Source organism: Jaculus jaculus, chromosome 1, assembly GCF_020740685.1.
Source record: "Jaculus jaculus isolate mJacJac1 chromosome 1, mJacJac1.mat.Y.cur, whole genome shotgun sequence".
Taxonomy (NCBI): Eukaryota; Metazoa; Chordata; class Mammalia; order Rodentia; family Dipodidae; genus Jaculus; species Jaculus jaculus.
Genome location: NC_059102.1, coordinates 111,993,227 through 112,013,687, shown reverse-complemented (window position 1 = coordinate 112,013,687; position 20,461 = coordinate 111,993,227). Strand labels below are relative to the sequence as shown.

At 39.9% G+C, this 20,461-nt stretch overlaps 1 protein-coding gene across 2 annotated transcripts in view; it reads right to left on the bottom strand.

Moving 5' to 3' along the window:
• Window positions 1–20,461, bottom strand: part of Plppr1 (phospholipid phosphatase related 1) — a 301,657-nt gene that overhangs the window by 63,664 nt on the left and 217,532 nt on the right. The window lies entirely within an intron of this gene.

Below are 20,461 nucleotides of genomic sequence, written 5' to 3'. Positions count from 1 at the left end.
AGAAAGAGTTCATACCTACTGAGGCGCCACCTCCCAAGCCACATACATTAACTGTTAATATATCCACTCATCATGTATGGCAGACATTATTCTTTCCATGAAAAAAAAACAAAAACCTTTTTTTTTTTCCCCAAGGTAGGTTCTTACTCTAGTCCAGGCTGATCTGGAATTCACTATGTAGTCGTCTCAGGGTGGTCTTGAGCTCATGGCGATCCTCCTACCTCTGCCTCCCAAGTGCTGGGGTTAAATCATATGCCACCACGCCTGGCCAAAAAAATCTATTTTTTATTGACAACATTCATACATATAGGCAAGATACCATGATTACATTCCCCTCCTACCATTCTCCCTTCCCCCCTCTTGGATGGCACCTCCACTGAGTCCCTTCTTTCCATCAAAGTGAGGCCTTAGTACAGTGCCTTGCATTTGGTACGGGTTTAGGTCTTTCTCTTGCTTATAACAATTTTCTCCTCCATGTGACTTTGTAGAATAAGTAGAGGATGATCCTACTTTCCTTTCTTAACTCTTTAAAAACATTGTATTCTCTGGTCTTACACAAATCTTTCAACAGTTGTGTGTTTTTGTTTTTTTTTTTTTTCTTTTTCTCATCCTGGACTACAAATGGCAATGCCTTCCAAGGATCTATCCTTAACCCTTCTGTCATGTTCTTTCTCCCCTGGGAGGTTTCTTTATTTCCCTTGTACCAATTCCATTTATCCTTATATGGCTGTTCTTGATCCTGTGTTCTCTGCTGTCCAGCAATGTGGTGGTCACAAACACTCCAGATGCCACACATTGAACCTGGAATTTAGCATTTCTTGACACAGCAAGATATAGTAGCTTCTCTTGTATTCACTAGCCAGTACATACAACCATTAATTCTCTCAGACAGAAATCTCAACATTTTAGAAATTATTATCCACCAATTCATGCCATATGTTCAGTAGCTAAGTTTTATTACTGCAACCCCCCTTGTATTCATCTCATTTTCTTTTGCAAGTTACAACTGTCTTACTCATATCTCCATGTTGTTTCCTCTGCTCTATGGTGATGTTTCCTATTTGCTTTCACTGCCTTTGGGATTTCAGACTCTCCGTGCCATCATTTACCATAGTATTAAAAAATTACATTGCTGGATGGGTGTAATGGCTCACACCTATAATCTAGCCAGTTGGAAGGCTGGGGCAGGATAATTGCAGCAAATTCAAGGTAATCTTGGGCTATATAGTTCAAAACCAGCCGGAGGTGCAGAATGACATTATCTCAGAAAAATAAGTAAAGGTTATCATCATGATTCATAGCAATAATTATATTTTCTATCCTTCAAAGTCTTTTAGTGATTGCATAATATGAATTGAATGTTTGTATTTCCCTCAAACTCACAGGTTGAAGCCTAAATCTTCAATACAATGGTATTTTGAGTTGGAACTTCTCATAAGTAGGATGAACATCTTTATGAAAAGAGACATGATAGATTCATCCTCTCTCCTCCCCTCTCTCTGTCATAAGAAGTATCTAGTTACAAATTACTCTAAGACACAGAAGCTACTGATACTTTGACCTTAGGCTTTTCTGTCTTCAGAACTATGAGAAACAGTGGCTGGAGAGATTGCTCAGCAGTTAAGATGCTTGTCTGCAAAGCTTAATGACCTGATTTTGATTTTCCAGTACCCACATAAAGCCAGACACACCAAGTGGCACATGCATCTGGAGTTCATTTACAGTGACTAGAAGTCCTGGCCCTGGTGCACCCATTACCTGCTCCCTGCCCCCACCTAGTTTCTGTCTCTCTGCTTGAAAATAAAATAATTTAAAAAAAACTGTGAGGAAAAGATATTAGTTGTTAAAGTCACCTAATCTATTATAATATGTTGTGCAATGTGAGCAAATACATAGCTATCCCGAGTATAACAATTTCTCTGCAGTGAACACACTGACATTTTTCCTACTCATTTCATGGTAAAAGAGAGAATCCTTCCATATAAATAGAGTCTGCTCCATAAAATGCCCAGAGTTATCACTTCTCAGTGGAATATACACAGTCTACCTCTCAGTCTGTCTGCCTACACCTTATTATGTAGCTCCTCCTCAAAGAATAAAAGCAAAGGATATATCCATATCTTGATTTAGACCTTCCTTCATACTTCATCATGTTGGTTATTCATTATGGATTACATGGAGAAATGCAATGTATGACAATCCTATTAGGTAGTTTGATGAACAAACTACAGAAATTATTACTGAACATATAGTCATTTATTAGGTAGCTTTACAATTATACAAGGGAAGGTAAAAATATTGGGTAGAAATAACACTAAATTAGGCCACAATTTTTTCCCTTTGATCTTCTGCTAATTCAATCATATGGATGAATACATAGGAGCGATGCTAAATGTATGTGGCATAAAACTGGCAGGTGTAGCTAATACCAGAAAAAGCAGCATGAATGTTTGAAATGATTCTGACACTTGGGAATATTGTTTAGAGATAAATGTTAAGCCCTCTGGCAAGGGTCTGCCAGTCAATAATTTAGGGGTTTAGAGAGCAGATGCATGGGACTCTGGCCTGAGATGACCACGTACTGTATTCATCCTGAGGGCAAGTTCAGACTGGGAAAGTATAGAGCTCAGTTCAAAGCACCTGCATGAGAGGGTGGGAGTGATGCAGAAAGAGAGATTTGACATGCATAGGTAAGTGACATGTATGTATGTGTGTGTGTGTGTGTGTGAATTTTTATAGAGAGAGGGAGAGAAAGCAATGGAAGCACTCCATCAGGGGTCTCTGTGGTCTAATCCTTAAAATCCTGCCACAGCCTTTGTTAAAATAATATAAGCTGATTTGGGTACTCACCTGAAGTCTCATGAGAAGCATTAGACGTCAGAAAGTATGGATAAACACCAGCTCTGTGACCCCCCTCAGCTGCTTGGTAGCATTATACAGATGAATGAGTTCTTTTGGTTTTGTTTTGTTTTTTTTTTTAAAATCTGGCAGCATGAGGCAAAATGTTTAACATTACTACATTATTATTATATTATGCCAGGCAGATGTATGGGTGAGTGGTAAGAAAGCTGGATAGAGATTCCAACAATGTCAGGAAGAGACTGAGAAAAAGAAGTCAGCAGTGAGATACTGGAGCTGGTTATCATGCTGGATGGAAAGGCCTGGCCTTTTGAGCTTGCAGACCCAGGTCCAGCACTAGATTGACTATTTACCACCTGTGTAGCTGGTTTAGACAAGTATAAAATTGCTTTGAATCTTTGTTTATTTGTATATACCTTAAAGACTCCACATTTTAGTATAGAGACACTTGCTGAGACATGTTTGTTGCTGATCTATTCACAATAGTTAGGAAATGGAATCAGCCCAGACAACCATCAACTGATGAATAAATAATGAAGATATGATCCATATACACAATGGGGTTCCATTCAGCAGTATGGAAAAAATGAAATTTTGAAATACACAGGAAAATGAATGTACCTGTCAAAAATATATTAATTGAAGTAACTCAGTCTTGGAAAGAAAATCATTACATGAACTATCTCATATGGCGAATGATCTTAGACGAGTTAGATTTGTTTTTATTCTGTAGTAAGTGTCAGAATTAGTGGTCAGGAAGCTAAAATGAGGCTTGGAGAGAAGAGAAGTAGGGAGAAACTAGGGAAGGAGATGATAGACAGGCAAATGGTAGGACATGCTAAGAAAGAACAGTGCCTTACTCTCCCTAGACTCCCATCACACAAACGTTACACAAGCTTTCTGAAAAACATTCTGTAAAATCAACTGGCTGAAAAACTTCCTCAAATTTAAGGTATTATAGAGTATGTCTACATGCAAGCCCCTGCTGCCCTGTGATGGAAAGGTTCACTAGGAAGTTCCAGAGCTAGAAGAAATCACCCAAAGCTGGAGAAAGGGGGCACAGCTGTGCTTGGCCTCTTCTTGGAGCCATCAAAAGCATGGACAGGTACCTCTAAGGGCACTAAAAGTACCCTTAGTCAGGACACTGCATCATATCCAGATGATATAGAGGAGAACCAACAAGGAGCAGGGTCAGAAACTGGTAATAAAGGCCTATATTTTTATGCTATTATTGTCTGCTTTTTAATTCTAGGCATATGAGACTTTAGCTTCTATGATCCTTTGACCCATCTGGGAAGAACTACCCTAATGTGTATAAAATGAGAGACAGAATTACAAGAGAGGCACAGATATTACCACACCAAAAAGAAAATGGATATTAACTCAAAGACACATGAGGGAGGTATTCATTGGCAGGTCGGTAAAGCAGCATGCAGATATAGCTGCTTAATGTGTACATTAAGAAAGTAAATCTATAAGATGACTAGTTAAGAATATGTTTTGGAGGTATACATGCTTATATTTTCACATTTTCTTAAATTTATAAACAAATTTAGGCCCCTCCATTAACCTACTTATTCTTCAAGCTGAAGGATGACAATGGGAGTACTGGTGACATGGAGACAGGATCAATACCACTCTTCTTCTTCACTGCATTGTGCCAGGCACAAGCCTAAGCCAACTTCCAACACATCTGCCTGTTGGTGCAGATTCCCTATATAGTCAGGCTTTGTGGGTATAAGCAGGACCTCTTAGCATCCTGGATGCCACTCTATGTTACAGTATTTAGCAAGGACAAAGGAGTTGTGATGATGTAATTAAGGCACTAAATCAGTAATCTTTGGCTTAATTAAAAGAAGGATGGGGCTGGAGAGATGGCTTAGTGGTTAAGCACTTGCCTGTGAAGCCTAAGGACCCCAGTTCGAGGCTCGGTTCCCCAGGTCCCACGTTAGCCAGATGCACAAGGGGGCACATGCGTCTGGAGTTCGTTTGCAGAGGCTGGAAGCCCTGGCGCGCCCATTCTCTCTCTCTCCCTCTATCTGTCTTTCTCTCTGTGTCTATCGCTCTCAAATAAATAAATTTAAAAAAAAAAAAAGAAGGATGATCCTGGGTTAAGTATGGCATGATCAGTTGAGACTATTAAACAAAAATCAGAGATTTAAAGCAGCAGGGACACTTTCTTTTTGTCCTTGAAGAAAGGAAATGCCATCATGTGAGACCTATGCCAGAAATGGCAGATAGCTAGGAGCTGAGGACCTCTGTCCTACAGCAAGGAACTGAGGGAGAGATCAGGTTAATATGTATATACCCAGGGACAGTTGGGACAGAAGTTCAGGAGTTCAGCCAGAACTCAAAGTCCCCAACACAATCTGCTGCCAGAAGCTTGCTACAGTTGAAGATGATTGCTTCTGCACTCACTGTGCTTCAGTTACTTCCCCAACACAAAGATCTTTCCAAAGAGACCATCAATCAGCCTAGGAAACCTTCAAGTTTAGGTAGAGACAGCCTCAACATACTCATATCCTCAGAATTCAGCCCTTCATATAACTCCCTGATTCCAGGGCTCCCATCCATCCTATGGGTGTTGTTCTGCTTATAATAAAGTCTATGGTTTATGCTTTCACTTTACTTCTGATTCATGTTCAATAAAAATCCTGCTGCATTCCTCTCCCAATGGGCCTGTGAATTTTCCCATGGTGTGGGGATGGTAATTATTATTTTTTGCAGGGGTTTCAAGGTAGGGTTTCACCCTAGTCCAGGCTGACTTGGCATTAAACATGTAGTCTCAGTGTGGCCTCAAACTCATGGTGATCCTCCTACCTCTGCCTCCTGAGTGCTGGGATTAAAGGCATGCATCACCATGCCCAGCTGAGGATGGCAATTCTTTTCAAGCAGAGCTCTTATCACTCCAGCTTCAAAACTGAAACCTGCCAAACAATGTGAGTATGGAAGAGAATGCTATGCTTTTGGTAAGGTTGAAACCCCCTCTGGCATACTGATTTTCACCCAGGATTTACTGATTAGAGAACCTGGTCAACTCATATCTGGATTGCTAACCCATAGAAGTTGCAAGGTAGTACACTTATGTAGTTTTAGGTTAATAAATTTGTAACAATTTATTTCCTATAATAGAAAGCTAATAGACTATGTAAGGAGAGAAACTGTCCTGTGATGCTTATGAATTGATCATCTCTGCAAGGCTCCCCTAGTGGGCAGGAAACAGATTTTGTGCTCTCATTGACTCTTCACATGCAGCAGGACCTGGACTTGTGCTCCTGCTGTGGCTGAGGTTGCTGAGCTTGACAGCATGAAAGTCTGCTGTTATTCTCCTGAAATATAATGCTTAACACATAACATCTGTTTATTCAGAAATAATTTGATTTTTATTTTTCATTAAATCATGACTAAAATGAATTGTAGGTGCAGAGATTCGGCATGCTATGGAAAAAGTCACACTGACTAGTGAATGTTTATTCCTTATTGGACTAATGTGGACACATGCACATTTCACTTCTCAAGATTTTTAAAAATTTATTTATTTATTTATTTATTTATTTATTTATTTATTTATTTATTTTTACCCTTCCATCCCTCCTATCTGTTCATGGAGACACCTGTAAGGTTTAGCTGCAACTCAAACTGTGTTCCAGGCTGGTAACCACAGATGAAAGAGAACATGTGACATTTGTCTTTCTGAATTTGTGTAAGTTTGCTCAGTATTTTTTATTCCAAGTCCAACCATTTTTCTAAAAAATTCAATACATCATTTTTCCTTAATGTACAGTATAATTCCAATGTGTAAATGTACCCTATCTTTGTTATCCATTTGTCAAATAATGCATCTGGGTTGAGTCCAGTTCTTAAATATTGTGAACTTGGCAGCTATAAACATGCTTAAGCAGGTATGTCTGCAGGGAGGAGTGGAGTCTTTAGGGTAGAGGCCCAGTAGAGGAGTAGCTGGGTCAGTTGGCAGCTCTATTTTCATCTTTGTCAGAAGACTCATTGATTTCCTTAATGGTTGTACAAGTTTGTACTCCCACCAGCTGCACTTCTCAAGCTTTCTGAAAGACAGAAGTAGCTCTCGGCCCCTGGCTGTTGACATCATTTAAGGTGTTCCTGGAGATCATGGTTTCCATCTTTGAGAACTACATGTTGAACTTTCTGTCCCAAAACTGATTCTGTGGCTATAATAGCTGACTCAACTAAAGATCATTATCTGGAACAAGTTAGTTCAAGAATTTGAAGCAAGATTCACAGACTTTCATGTGTTTTGTGGACCACTTGAATTCAGGACATAGAAGCCAAAGAGCTATAAAGCTTCCCTGTGTGACCATCTGAACCTGGACACTCTGTGGAAGCTAATCCATCAAACACAGAGAGAATGAAACAGGCATCCAAAGGGGAGAGAACACAAGGCCTTGCAGAGAAAGAGTAGATGTGATGGCTGATGGTCATATAGTTTCTTATTGCATTTCCCATTGAGGCCAGTCCATTCTCCTTGGATTTCATGTGACAATTTTCTTTTTTTTGTGACTTTCATTAGGGTTGCCCACAGGATACTGGGTGAGGGATTATTTACAGGAACATGGGCCCCTTACCAGTAGCTACACCACTGAAGCAATTGTCTCTCCCTTTCTCAATGACCAGTAACTGCCTATAGATACTCAGGTAGAGAGAGAGGGCCTCATGAGTTCCTCTCCTCTATCATAACCTAACTATAAGATCACAGAAGTTACTTTTATTATTAAAATTTCCCTTTTTCTGGGCTGAAGAGATGGCTTAGCTATTAAGGCACTTGTCAGCAAAGCCAAAGGACCCAGGTTCAATTGCCCAGTACCTTTATAAAGCCAGATGCACAAGATGGTACATGCGTCTTGAGTTTGTTTGCAGTGGCTAGAGACCATGGCATGCCTGCTATCGTTCTCTCATAAATAAATAAATAAATAAATAAATAAATAAATAAATAAATAAATAAATAATTTTTAAATTTTCCTTTTTGGCTTCACACAATGAATTGTTATACTGAAAAGCCATGGCCCAAGTCACTCATTCTGACTTGGAGGAATTACCAGTTTTTTGTGGGATCCACTCTCCTAGCGTTTGGCTTCTTTGGAGGAATGAGAACTACTGGGTAAACTACAAGGGTAGCAGACACGCTGTGAATGCTGGGTAAGCTACAAGGACAGCAGGCATGCTATGTGAATGCCTGCTCTCGCATGCCAGAACCACAGGTGGCACTTTCTTCTTCGGAAGTTAGTGGGGAAAATGCCTTTGATAAATCATTTACTCTGGCCCAACACACTGAAAAACTAGCATGGTCCAAGCATCCAGAATACTGGCCTCCATTGAAATGAAATAAGACCTGTGTCATGTCTGACAGCTGAGATAAATTTTATGAGAATAGGTATGTTGAAAAGGGTTCAAGTGGGAATAGAGGTAAAGCCTTATTAGTCTATGAGGACATGGCCTCCTCGATTTTTAAAGAGCCAGTTGAAAAAACTGCACTTATAATTTGTAAAGAAAGTCTAATTTTCTTTCCATCTTTAAAACTTCCTTCACTCATAATTGAAAGAGGTTTTCAGTAAGAGAGACATGGACGTGATCAGCAGGCACAGCCACTGTGTGAGCACAATGTGACATCACAGCTACTGGACAGCTTGGATTCCACATCGAGGCAGCTGTGCTTTCTGAGTTAATTGGCTTTGGGAAGATCAGTTCAACTTCCTGCCTGAAGTGTAGCCCCGAAGCCTCTGACTTGACTAACACATCATTCAGAGCCTTATGTCCAGGAAGAAGAAGTAAAAGAGAAATTTATCCTTACTTCTCTTGGCTTGCTCATATTACAATAAAAAATCCATAATAAAATTTTAATGTGTGATTTTCAAGTCCCAAGAAAGATAATTTACTTAAGAATTTAAGATACAGATTAAAGTCCCCTTAATCTAAGGATTAAATTTTACAAGTTTTGCTACTGGGGTATTCTCAGAGCATAAAGTCTTTGAAACTAATTTGAGAATAAAATGCCTTCCCAAGGGGCAGTTATTATCAACTTCCAGAATGTTCATCAAACACAGTTTGGAAAATTTGATAATTGTAAAATCCATCTCAAAACACACAAAAATCCAACTCATACTTACTCCTTCAACAATTACTGTTTTTAAATTGCAATAGGAATTCTTATCATGAGCTTTAAAAAATATGTGTTTATTTATTTCCAAGCAAAGAGAGACAGAGACACACATAGGGAGTGACAGGATCTCCAGCCAATGCAAACACACTCTCAGATGCATGGTCCATTTTGTGCATCTGGCTTTATGTAGGTACTAGGGAACTGAACCTAGGTTGTTAGGTTTTTGCAGGCAAATGTCTTAACTGATGAGTCATCTCTCCAGGCCCTATCATGAGCTTTTAAATTCAGGATCTTTTTAGAAAACATAGTATTGAAAAAGTAATTTTGTTACTACATCCGAATGAAAACAGAAGTAACAGTGAATATTTGGCATGCCCTGGGGAACCAAATGTTAAAGTTTCCAAATGAAGGGAGAAAATTAAGGAAGGTAGAGCATCCTGTGTTTGCTTTAAAACAGTTTTAAAATGGTAGCCCTGCCAGAAAGGAACAAAATTCTTTTTTTCTCCCAGTTCCTTGCTAAGTTACTTGAAAATTAGGCAAATGAGAGAAAAAAGAAAATGTTCTCTCCAAATCACCTAGCTTGTTCTTTTCTTCCTAATTGAAAAAGGTAAATCTCAGCACTGCACAATATTCAGATGTTCTCATTTTCTTTTAAAGAAGAGTGGGTAGGGATTTTATTTCCATTTAAAATTACTCAATAGGTTGTGTCTAAGGTAGTTTCACTTTCAGGCATAAAAAGACTCTGTATAAATGAACCCAGGCTGAGATGTCACATGCTCCTGGCGACTGTCAGATCACAGGTGCTAGTCTGCACCTGCCTTTTTCTTGCCACATCTAAATGAAGCCAATTATCCCAGGGAATGCTATCAGGTGAATGCTTGAAATGTGGCTACTGTAACTGTAGGATGAAATTTGTATTTCATTTTAACTTATTTAAATTTAAATAGGCACACGGGGCTATTGACTACATATAGGGAAGAACATGATGGCCTTGCATTAGCAGGATAGCACCATGAATGCAGCATACATTTGAACGCTTTTTCAATTAAAAATATATCCTAATATATAAATAAACTGGAAAAGAAACCATCAGTAAAACTCCATTATTAATGTCTAGTGCATATTTATTCTGCCAGACCTTTTATTTCTCCCCATGTATATAAAAGCATACAATCCATAGAAAAATTTTATAGATTATAAAATAAAATTGTACCACACATATGGTTCTACAGATTTTCTCTTAACAATATGCTATGACCATTTTTTTATGTTAGCACAAAAAGATACAGCTATACTCTATAGCCTCTATGATGCCTTGTTTGCTAGCCAATCTCACATTTGTCATTTCTAGCCATGGAGTCCTGACTAACACATGTGTGCTCAGGACAAGACTCACCTTTTAGGGTTACTGTGTTTGAGGCATGAAGACCCCTGTCATGGGATGAAGGAAGAGAAGTGGGTGGCAACTCAAAAGAGGAGGGCTTTGGATGCCAGATGAAGGCAGTTAATTTTCAGTTTATATTTCAAAGAAAACCACTAAAGAATTTTGAGCAGGGAAGTAGATCACTTTGGTCTGTCATTGAGATGGCATCCATGGTAGTAGTAACTGTAAGAGACTAACTAGAGCAGAGACCTGAGGCAGAGAAGTCAAATCAGCAACAAAGGTTTGTTTACAGGTCAACGGCCAATACCTCCAACCCTTCTGTGCTAGCTCCTGTTCACAGCAGCTCACAGATTCTCTGTAGGCCTCTCAATCAAGTGGAAGTAACAATCATGTTTTGTCACAGTTTAGTTTCTAGCTATTGTGGAGATATAAAATAATTCATTCAGGGATGGAGAGATGGCTTAGTGGTTAAGCGCTTGCCTGTGAGGCCTAAGGACCCCGGTTCGAGGCTCGGTTCCCCAGGTCCCACGTTAGCCAGATGCACAAGGGGGCACACGCGTCTGGAGTTCGTTTGCAGAGGCTGGAAGCCCTGGCCCGCCCATTCTCTGTCTCTCTCCCTCTATCTGTCTTTCTCTCTGTGTCTGTCACTCTCAAATAAATAAATAAAAATAAATAAAATAAAATAAAAAAATAATTCATTCATTAAACTTTCTTTGAGTACTTACTGCATGCCAGCTCGTAGGGAGTTAGTGGCCTACAAAATGAAATCTATTTGCTTAGGAGATTCTGAGAAAGGAGGTTTGAAGGATAAGGGCAATAAGAAGTCCGGTTTCAAACACAATGTTGAAATGCCCTATGAGAACAAAAGAAGCATCCGGTGCCACCAGAATGAGACATGACAAACCGTGTCATAGGCCACTCTCCTTTTTATTTATTTTTATCTTTTAAATAATTTTTTCTTTTTTTCTTTTTATTTATTTATTTGAGAGCAACACAGAGAGAAAGAGGCAGATATATATATAGAGAGAGAATGGGCGTGCCAGGGCCTCCAGCCACTGCAAACAAACTCCAGATGTGTGCGCCCCCTTGTGCATCTGGCTAATGTGGGTCCTGGGGAATCAAGCCTTGGCAAGTGCTTAACCGCTAAGCCCACCCTCCTTCTTATTATAACAAACATGGCAGCAGTTCCTGGGCTTCTTCCTGTTGGTCATTTCCTATCTGGTTCTCCAGTCATTATCAGTCAATTAGACCTGGACCATTGCTGATGAACAAAGAAGTTATCTCATTTTCAAATATATGCAATGGGTTCAGAAATAAGATAGAATATAAAGGGTTTTTAAATAATTACTTGAATGATTCATGTACTCATTAGAGTACCCCACGTTCCTCAGACAAGAAAGCTCTTGTTTTCTAGTATCCTTTCTAGGGGAGAGATGCACAGAAGACAAACTACTATGGCATGCTGCCAGACACTTCATCAAAGGCTTAATTTTGGAAGAAGCCAGATGACTAGAGTGACCATAGGTAACTCAAGTGTATGCTATCCTGTAAAATTGGCTGTAGTCATGGTGATTCTACCAAATTGAGAGCACTGAATGACGCAAAGGGGGTTTACTTCATTTTAATTTTTTTGTGTGAGCATGCGTGCGTGTGTGTGCAGGCCCACGATTGATATGAGATGTCATATTCTATTGCTCTCCACTTTATTTTCGTGAGATAGGGGCTTCCACTGGAGGTCACTGATTTGGCTATACAAGCTCGCCATCAAGCTCCAGGGATTCTCCTGCCTCTGCCTTCCAGTGCTGAGGTTACAGGTGCTCTATACTACCATGCCTCTTTTTAACGTGCATGCTGGGAATGTACACTCACGTCCTCCCATTTGTGCAGCAAGCACTTTGCTCACTGAGCCATCTCTCCAGCCAGTTTGTTTATTATTAAATAATTTTATTTTATGCATATGCAAATAATATTTGGGTCAGTGCAGGCACTTGTGGGTGCATAGACACTTCATGCACCACTACCTTTTATAGACACAGGGTCTCTCAATGGCCTATTAGCTAGGCTGGCTGGCCAGTGAGCCCCAAGGACTCTCTGGCCTCTGCCTCCCCAGAATCAGGATTACAAGCATGCCCTGCCAGGTCTGGTCTTATTTATTGGCCAATAAATTTTTAAATAAGTTCTCACCATTATTAGCCATTATGGAACTGCAAATTTAAACTACTTTATGATTATATCTTGTCCTAGCCAGAATGATTATCATCAAGAAAACAACAAATGCTAGTGAGGATGTAGAGAAAGAAGAATCCTTGGCTTTTTAAATTTTCAGTGAGAGTTATTAGATTCAAAATCAGGTCCTCATGCTTACATGGCAACCATCCCACCAACTAGCTATCTGCCTAACCCTGGAGCAAAGTTTTAAAAATTTATTTTATTTTCCCTCTAATCTCAGGTTACACTGTCCCCATGTTCTTACTTTGTTAAGATGTTATGCCTCCCTAGCATTCTTTTATGCCACTTTTCAGTTTGAAATTAGGCCTGGGAAAGACACCCTTACCCTTCTATTTGGAAGGCACACCCAGGTAGAGCACAGAAGCTCAGAGCTTGGTGTCAACTGGTTTCACTTAGAGAGGCATTCACTGAGCAGATACTGAGGCTTTGTTATGTTCTTTCAAAATTGGAATAAGGTAAAAACAGGCATTAAGCTGCTTTAGAGATCTGAATTAGGGGAACAATTATCCTAGTACACATGATAAGGAAAGGCTATTGGAGTCCCAAGCCCATAATCACCGGATTCTTATGAAAAACTGTCACTCTGGATGGCCATGCTTGAGTGGAGTTTCTGTGAAATCACCTAAGCCTCCTTTCTCACCGTTATCCTTTTGGATTGAGTTTTGTTCCTTTTGAAAACGACTGTTCCACTTTGAAAGTCTGAACATGGCACAATGCATAATCTGTTTCTCTTGGCAGTTGAAATACTCAGCCATTCTAGTGTACATGCCCCGACCATGTCAACAAAATGTGAAATTACTTTAGAAGACATATTAGAGCACTTGACTTCAGGCCAAGCATGTTGAAAAGAACAGATTCAAGAAGGTATATGCCCTTCAGAAGTTAAAGGTTGTTATCACAGGGCACAGTGGGATTAGGTAGGGATGGGACCATGGCTTTATGAGTGATAGGCAAGCACCCCACTACTGAGCTGTATCCCCAACTCTGCTGCTTAAGCTTTTTGACCTGTCACAAAGACCAGTGTTTTCACATTATTCTTGTATCTTGACGTCAGAGGTGTCCCGACTAGAACACATAGTTAGGAGGCTGGTCTGAGTTCCCATACCTACACCTCACACCACCTCTGTGCATTCCAAATGTACATCCTGAAAACTGGGAATTGCTGAATGAAATAACCTAGGTATAGGCCACTCTCTTCTTGGCCATAGGCTCTTTTATTTCCTAAGAAAGTGAATAGTATCTTCATTTATTTTTCTCTTTTTTTAAAAAAATTATATTTATTTACTTTTAGAGAGAAAAACAGATATAGAGAGAATGGGCATGTTAGGGCCTCTAGCCACTGCAAATGAACTCCAGATGCAATGTACCCACTTGTGCATCTGGCTTATGTGGGTCCTGGGGAAATGAACCTGGGTCCTTAGGCTTTGCAGGCAAATCCTTGACCACTAAGCCATCTCTCCAGCCCCAGGATCTCCATTTCTCAGAAACAAGGAAAACTATTTGTAGCTGTATTTGTTTTAAAAGGATGTAATAGTGACTCAGCATGCTTAAAGATCAAGCAGTCTTGGGAGACATGACAGCAATCATGAGTCACAGTAACTCCTAGAGTCATTCCAAAGAGCGCCTCAGGACTGGAAGACATGTCCTTCTGTATAAGGACTTGTGGGAGAAAAATTAATACTGCAGACCAAGAGATCCCCAGGGACTGAAAACATCACCCAGTGGTTGTATCCAGAGCCTGGTATGTAGTATGTGCTCCATGAAGCCAGAAAGTGGATGGAAGTCAGAGCAGAGCACTGCAAGGTCAAACAAGGGCAGCCTGCTGGCGGTCAGTGTACAGACCCTTGCATCCACAGCTCACCTTTTCCTCACGATACCTGCTGATAGAAAGGTGTGCTCTGTAGATGGCCACATAGTCAATCAAAGCCTAGAAATGGACTACACTTTTCCTTATAAATATCCCATTACACACTCCCCTGTAAAAGTCCTCTCCAGTTAAAGGAGACAGGAGAAAGATAGCTTGTTTCAGGCAGTTAGGGCAGAAGTCCATAGAGGGAACCAGGAAAAGCCACTATCTTGGCCTTGACACAGCTGGAATTCAGCATCTGAACCCGTCTCACCCACAGTGGCTGCAATGCTCCCTGGGCCTCCCCAGTCTAGCACATGGCCAAAATGGCCTAGTCTTTGGGCCGGACCCCTAATCCACCAACTAAAAAGGTCTCTCCTTCATACCTGAGTCTGAAAACAGAAATCCATCCAAATTAACTATAAGAGTTTGCCTGTGCTAACCTGTTCCTCTTCTCTTTGGTGACCTGAATGAGAGGATCTCTCTCCTCTCCCAGCCTGCTTAGGGGTGGAAGCTCTCATTACTTGCCTGGGTACCTTTCTGTCCATTCTTCACATGTATTCTGTTTCCAGACACCTTTCTCACTTTGTCATGAGAGTTCTCTAAGCTCTGGGTCAGCCACATGTGCGATTCCTCTAAATCTCTGGGTTTACAATGTGTGTAATAACTCTCTTGACTTTCTTTACTCATCATTTTCCAGGCGTCTGAATTTCTCAGTCTCTGCTTTGGAGCTCTTCCTCCGTTATTTTTCCTTAAGCCCCAAGTCCACCACTCAACTTTCTTTTTCTGTGTACGGTGCTGGTGCTTTTGTTTTGCGCCACATGAGTGTCTGTTTCTTCTAAATATTTTGACATGGGCATTTAAGTCCTGTCATCCATGTGTATAATTGTTCCTTCCTTTCCTAGATGCCAGCTTTCCTTAAATAAGCCTCATAATTCATAATTTATCCATAACTAAACTTAATAATTGATAATTTATCCTTCTCAGTCTGTTTCTTTCAATTATTTGTTAAAAATAGGCAAGAGCCTAAAAATTGGGGATCACAAGCCTTGGGTGGGACTCATGCTTAATCCCAAATCCTAAAATCATAATGGCAAAGGTGAGGGACTCACTGATGGTAAGTCCCACTGCGTTATCTAGGAACTTGGAGGAGGAGAAAGATTTGGGGGTGGGTTGCTTTTGTCTTGCTGTTTCTTTTTCCCTCATCCTACTGAGCACCTCTGGAGCCTCATTTCTGATCCAGTCTAAGCACTTGGTACCAGAGGAAGCAGGCTCAGGCTTTATTCCTTCTTAGACATGTTGCTCTTGGAGGTGGGAGAGAGCGACGATGTCAGGGCAGCTGCAATATCTTTGGGCATCTGTCAGCATGGTCACTCAGTGGTGACCATGGTAGATCAATGGTGTCAAAGGACTCAGTTCCAGCCCCAGACCTTCTTGAACATATGCTATTGGCCTTGGTATTCCTGCTGCTGAGGAGGAAGGACTGGCATTGGAGAATGCGTGTTGGTGTGTCTGACACAAGGCATAGGCACGTGGTGCTCATGTTTACTGCTTTTGTGACTTCTGTACCACTGCTAGGAGAATATGCCTGAGATGGTCTATTGGAGGGATGCAGAAGTCACACCAACGTGAGGCAAGGCATCCCCAGGGTGATAGCAACTTCCCTCAGATGTGTGTGCCACAGAAGATGGGTGGTCAACTCTTATACCAGGAGACTGGCCTGTCCAAACAGCTACAGACTCATGAACTCAATAAATGTTTGTACATACTAGAGTGCTTTGCTATGCAGTGCTGTTGTGGCAAGCATCAGCCAGTACAGAGACCTGGCCTTTGCCAATGAGGCATGGATAGCTCAGCCAATGAATGACCAGACTGTATGCAGAGAGCTTCGGCTACTTGCCTCTGCCAGTCATTTTCTGCAACAAATCACTCAGTACTCTTCAGTTTATGCTCATTTGTAAAATGGAGACAGTACTATCTACCAACATGGGGACTAGTGTGAAGACTAAGCTGATTTGAGAAAACACAGCTCAGTCCCTGGCATACAGGAAGCGCAGCATTGTGCTTTCTTACTTGCAATTCTGTGGGTGTGCACAAGTGAAAAGTCTGCCAAGTGGTTTGGTCCTAAATTTTCCTATGGTCTGCTTGGGACTGCCTAATCTCCTCCCAACTAGAAAATTTGAGTCCTTTTTCTAAGGATTTTTTTTTTGAACCTATAACTCCTGCTGTGTCAGGGTGGGCAAGAAGTTTTAAGTTGGTCTCAATATCTTCTTTCCTTTCATAATTTAGTCTGTTTTATATCTGCAGACATTTGTTGAGATTTTTGTCATTGAATGTTATTTTTCCCCTAGATTTCCTTGTTTATCATAGTTTTAAATTTTACCTTTTACTGTCATTAAAATTTTGAAAGGAATATATGAGGGGCAACTGGGAGGCTAATGATCAAATAGCTGTTTGTCCTAAATAGCTCTGTGTGTGTGTGTGTGTGTGTGTGTGTGTGTGTGTGTGTATAATTTTCAAATGATAAAATACAACCTTGTTTATAAGTTTTTTTATTTGAATTTTTCTATGTGTTTAGTACATGTTGGGAAATTACAATTCATTGCATCTTTCCTCATGTTTCTAGCAAATGTCAACATGTACAATTAAATGCTCATTGGGGGAGTTCCTTAATTTACACGCTTTGTTATTTCTCTGAAACATGAGAGCATAGGCCCTTGGGAGTGGAAGGCAGTTTAGAAATGATCCAAGCTTTCTTGTTACGGAGGAGGCTAAGACATGTTAAACATCTTACTTGAGGTTTCAGAACAGTTAGGAAAAAAAAAAAGCTGGATGGGATACAGAGTTCTCCCAAGCTGGGTAGGTTTCATTTTATTGTTTAATGTTTGATATGGATAAAAGAATATGTGTAACATATAAGCTAAACAGACAATAAAACATATATCTGGAAACATCACCCTGTTTCAGAAGTACACCATCACCAGGGACTTAGAGGCTTCCTGTACTTGAATCTCTGGTCTTACCTTATTGTATCTTGTTGCATCCCCAACCTGATGCACCTCCCCAATGGGTCACCTCTTTCCTGAATTTTATTTGTATCAATTCTTTACACATTGCATGTTGAGCTAATATGTATGTATGTGTGTGTGTATGTATATATATGTATATATGTATATATATGTGTATGTATGTATGTATGTATATATATATATATATATATATACACATACATATGAGGGGGGGTGTCAGTAAGAGAGGGAGAGAGAATGGGCAAGCCAGGGCCTTTAACCACTGCAAAAGAACCTCCAGACAAATGTGCCACTTTGTGCATCTGGCTTAATGTGGGTACTGGGGAATCGATCCCAGGTCCTTTGGCTTTACTGGCAAGCACCTTAACCACTAAGCAATCTTTCCAGCCCAAGATTATATATATTTTTATAAAAGTTTATTATATATATATTTTTTACTCAACATATGATCCAATATTCACTGTTTTTTCATTTACCTGAGGTTTGTTCATTTATCACATTGAAGGTTTTTAAAGTGAATTGTTGCTGTAAGGTATGAATAATCTTTATCATGTCAACCAAGGCATGCATAGAGTTTATAAAGTTTCCTAAGGTGCTTACAAGCAGATTTTCTGGATCATAGGATGATATACATGTTCAGCTTTGAAACATAATGCAAGATGGTTCATAATTTTTTTTTTCATTTTCCATGCCCATCAGTTGGGTTTAACAGTAGTTTTCAATCTTTCATTTTCTTAAGAATCAGCAAAGTTGAGCATCTTTTCCTATATTTATTTGTCCTTTGTGTTTCCTCTTTAACAGGCTTGAAAAGCCTGTTCAGGTGTTTCTTGCTGGTGTTGGTAGGGTATTTTTGTTTTGTTTCTGTATGCTTTGTTTTTTTTTTTTTGTTTGTTTGTTTGTTTAACCTGAAGTAATTCTTAATAACTTTTGAACACTACTTTGGAAAACAAAATTTCCCAGGTGCATACTGATTTTTTTTAGGTTTTTATATGGTATTTTTTGATAGACACACATTTTTGTTTTAGTATTGCTATCAGTATGGTTTTCATATTATCCAAGTATATTTTGTTGTATGTCAGCATAGAAAAGACAGATGATATGTACAAATAATCCTATGTTTTAGTCAATCACATATCTGGATTGAAAGACTGAATGTAATAATTTCATGAATTAATAAGAAGCCATAACACTTACTATTTGTTTTTTGTTTGTTTGTTTTAGTCAGGGTCTCACTCCAGCCCTGGCTGGTCTCAAACTCATAGTGTCCCTCCTATCTTACTTCCACAATGTTGGGATTAAAGGTATGTGCCACCATATTTGGCCAATATTTGTGATAGCACAATCTACTGTTCAAATGCAGGGTCTAACTTCACAGAATATAATGCCCAGAGCAACATGACAGGCAAAATAAATATATTTAGTACCAGCTGTTAACTATTTTGCCTTTTTGGACATCTTCTCCATTTGGTAATTTTTCTCTTATTTATAAAAAGTCATTTACTTATTTAGAGAATGGGTGTGCCAGGTCTTTTACAGCTATAAACGAACTACAGGCACATATGCCAATAAGTAGAGTCTGGCTTTACCAGGAAATTGAACTTGGCATATCCGGCTTTGCAAGCAAGCACCTTTAACCACTGAATGATCTCTCCATCCCATTTTTTTCTTCTTAAATATTAAACATTTCCATCCTCAACACTTCTGAGATTATTTCCAACATTGAAAGCAAACCAAATAAAATATAAAGACACAACTTTCCCTTTAGTTTTTACTGCTTCTAACGATTACCTAATCTGCTTATATTCCTACACTGCAAATCTACTTGAGTTCACTTCATTTGATCACTCTCCTCAAATTGCTCTCATTAAGCTCCATCAGTGACCGCTTAATTGAAAAATTCACTAAGTACTTTTCAGTTCTAGGCTTATTTAAAGTCATTTGACATTTGGCAATTCTGGTGAAAACTTCTCTTATTTCTTGATTCTTTCTTTACATAGTTATTTTCCAAATTCTCAGCATTCCACATTAAGTCTCTTGTCAGCTGTAATCAGGTATGTACCTTAAATGGTTCTGTCTTTCAAAACCCTTTCTTTTTAGATATTTTTAATTATTTTGGAGAGGGAGAAAAAAGGTAACTGTGAGAGTGGGTGGGCCTGGGCCTCTTGCCACTGCAAATAAACTTATGCGTCACTTTGTGCATCTGGCTTTATGTGGGTCCTGGGGAATTGAACGGTGCCATTAAGCTTTGCAAGAAAGCACCTTTAACTCCTGAGCAATCTCTCCAGCCCCCAGAATCTTACTATTAGTTCTGAATTCTTTCCTCACTGTTTGTGTTGGTGAATGCATATACTCATATGCATTTCCCACTGTCTCTAAGATATTGACATCTTTGTTTCTTATATGAATTCCTTTCCTACATCTGGGAATTATGCTAAGCTTCTCCAGTGGCTCCAAGTACATCTTAATGTTTGCAGGTCTATAACTCTACTTCCACTCCATCCCTTTTACTCCGGATCTTCATTTCTGATGAAATCAGGCACATTCAGGGTGGTATGGCCATAAACAAGACCTTTATTTCTAAGTCCACATGCAGCATCAGCCACCAGGCGCTTTTTAGACATCTTATACTCAAGATCTTCCACTGAATGTCTCTTCCTCTACCCACTATGGGGCCCCCGGGGTTTAAGGACTTTCCTGGACTCCCTAACGTCACCTCCTTTCTTTTCTTCTTACAGCAATTAGAGTGTCGCCTCATGAGAGGGAAAATGTGGGAGACCAGATTAGGCAGGCAGATTTTTTAAAATTAATTATTTATTGATTTGAGAGCGACAGACACAGAGAGAAAGACAGGTAGAGGGAGAGAGAGAGAATGGGCGCGCCAGGGCTTCCAGCCTCTGCAAACGAACTCCAGACGCGTGCGCCCCCTTGTGCATCTGGCTAACGTGGGACCTGGGGAAACGAGCCTCGAACCGGGGTCCTGAGGC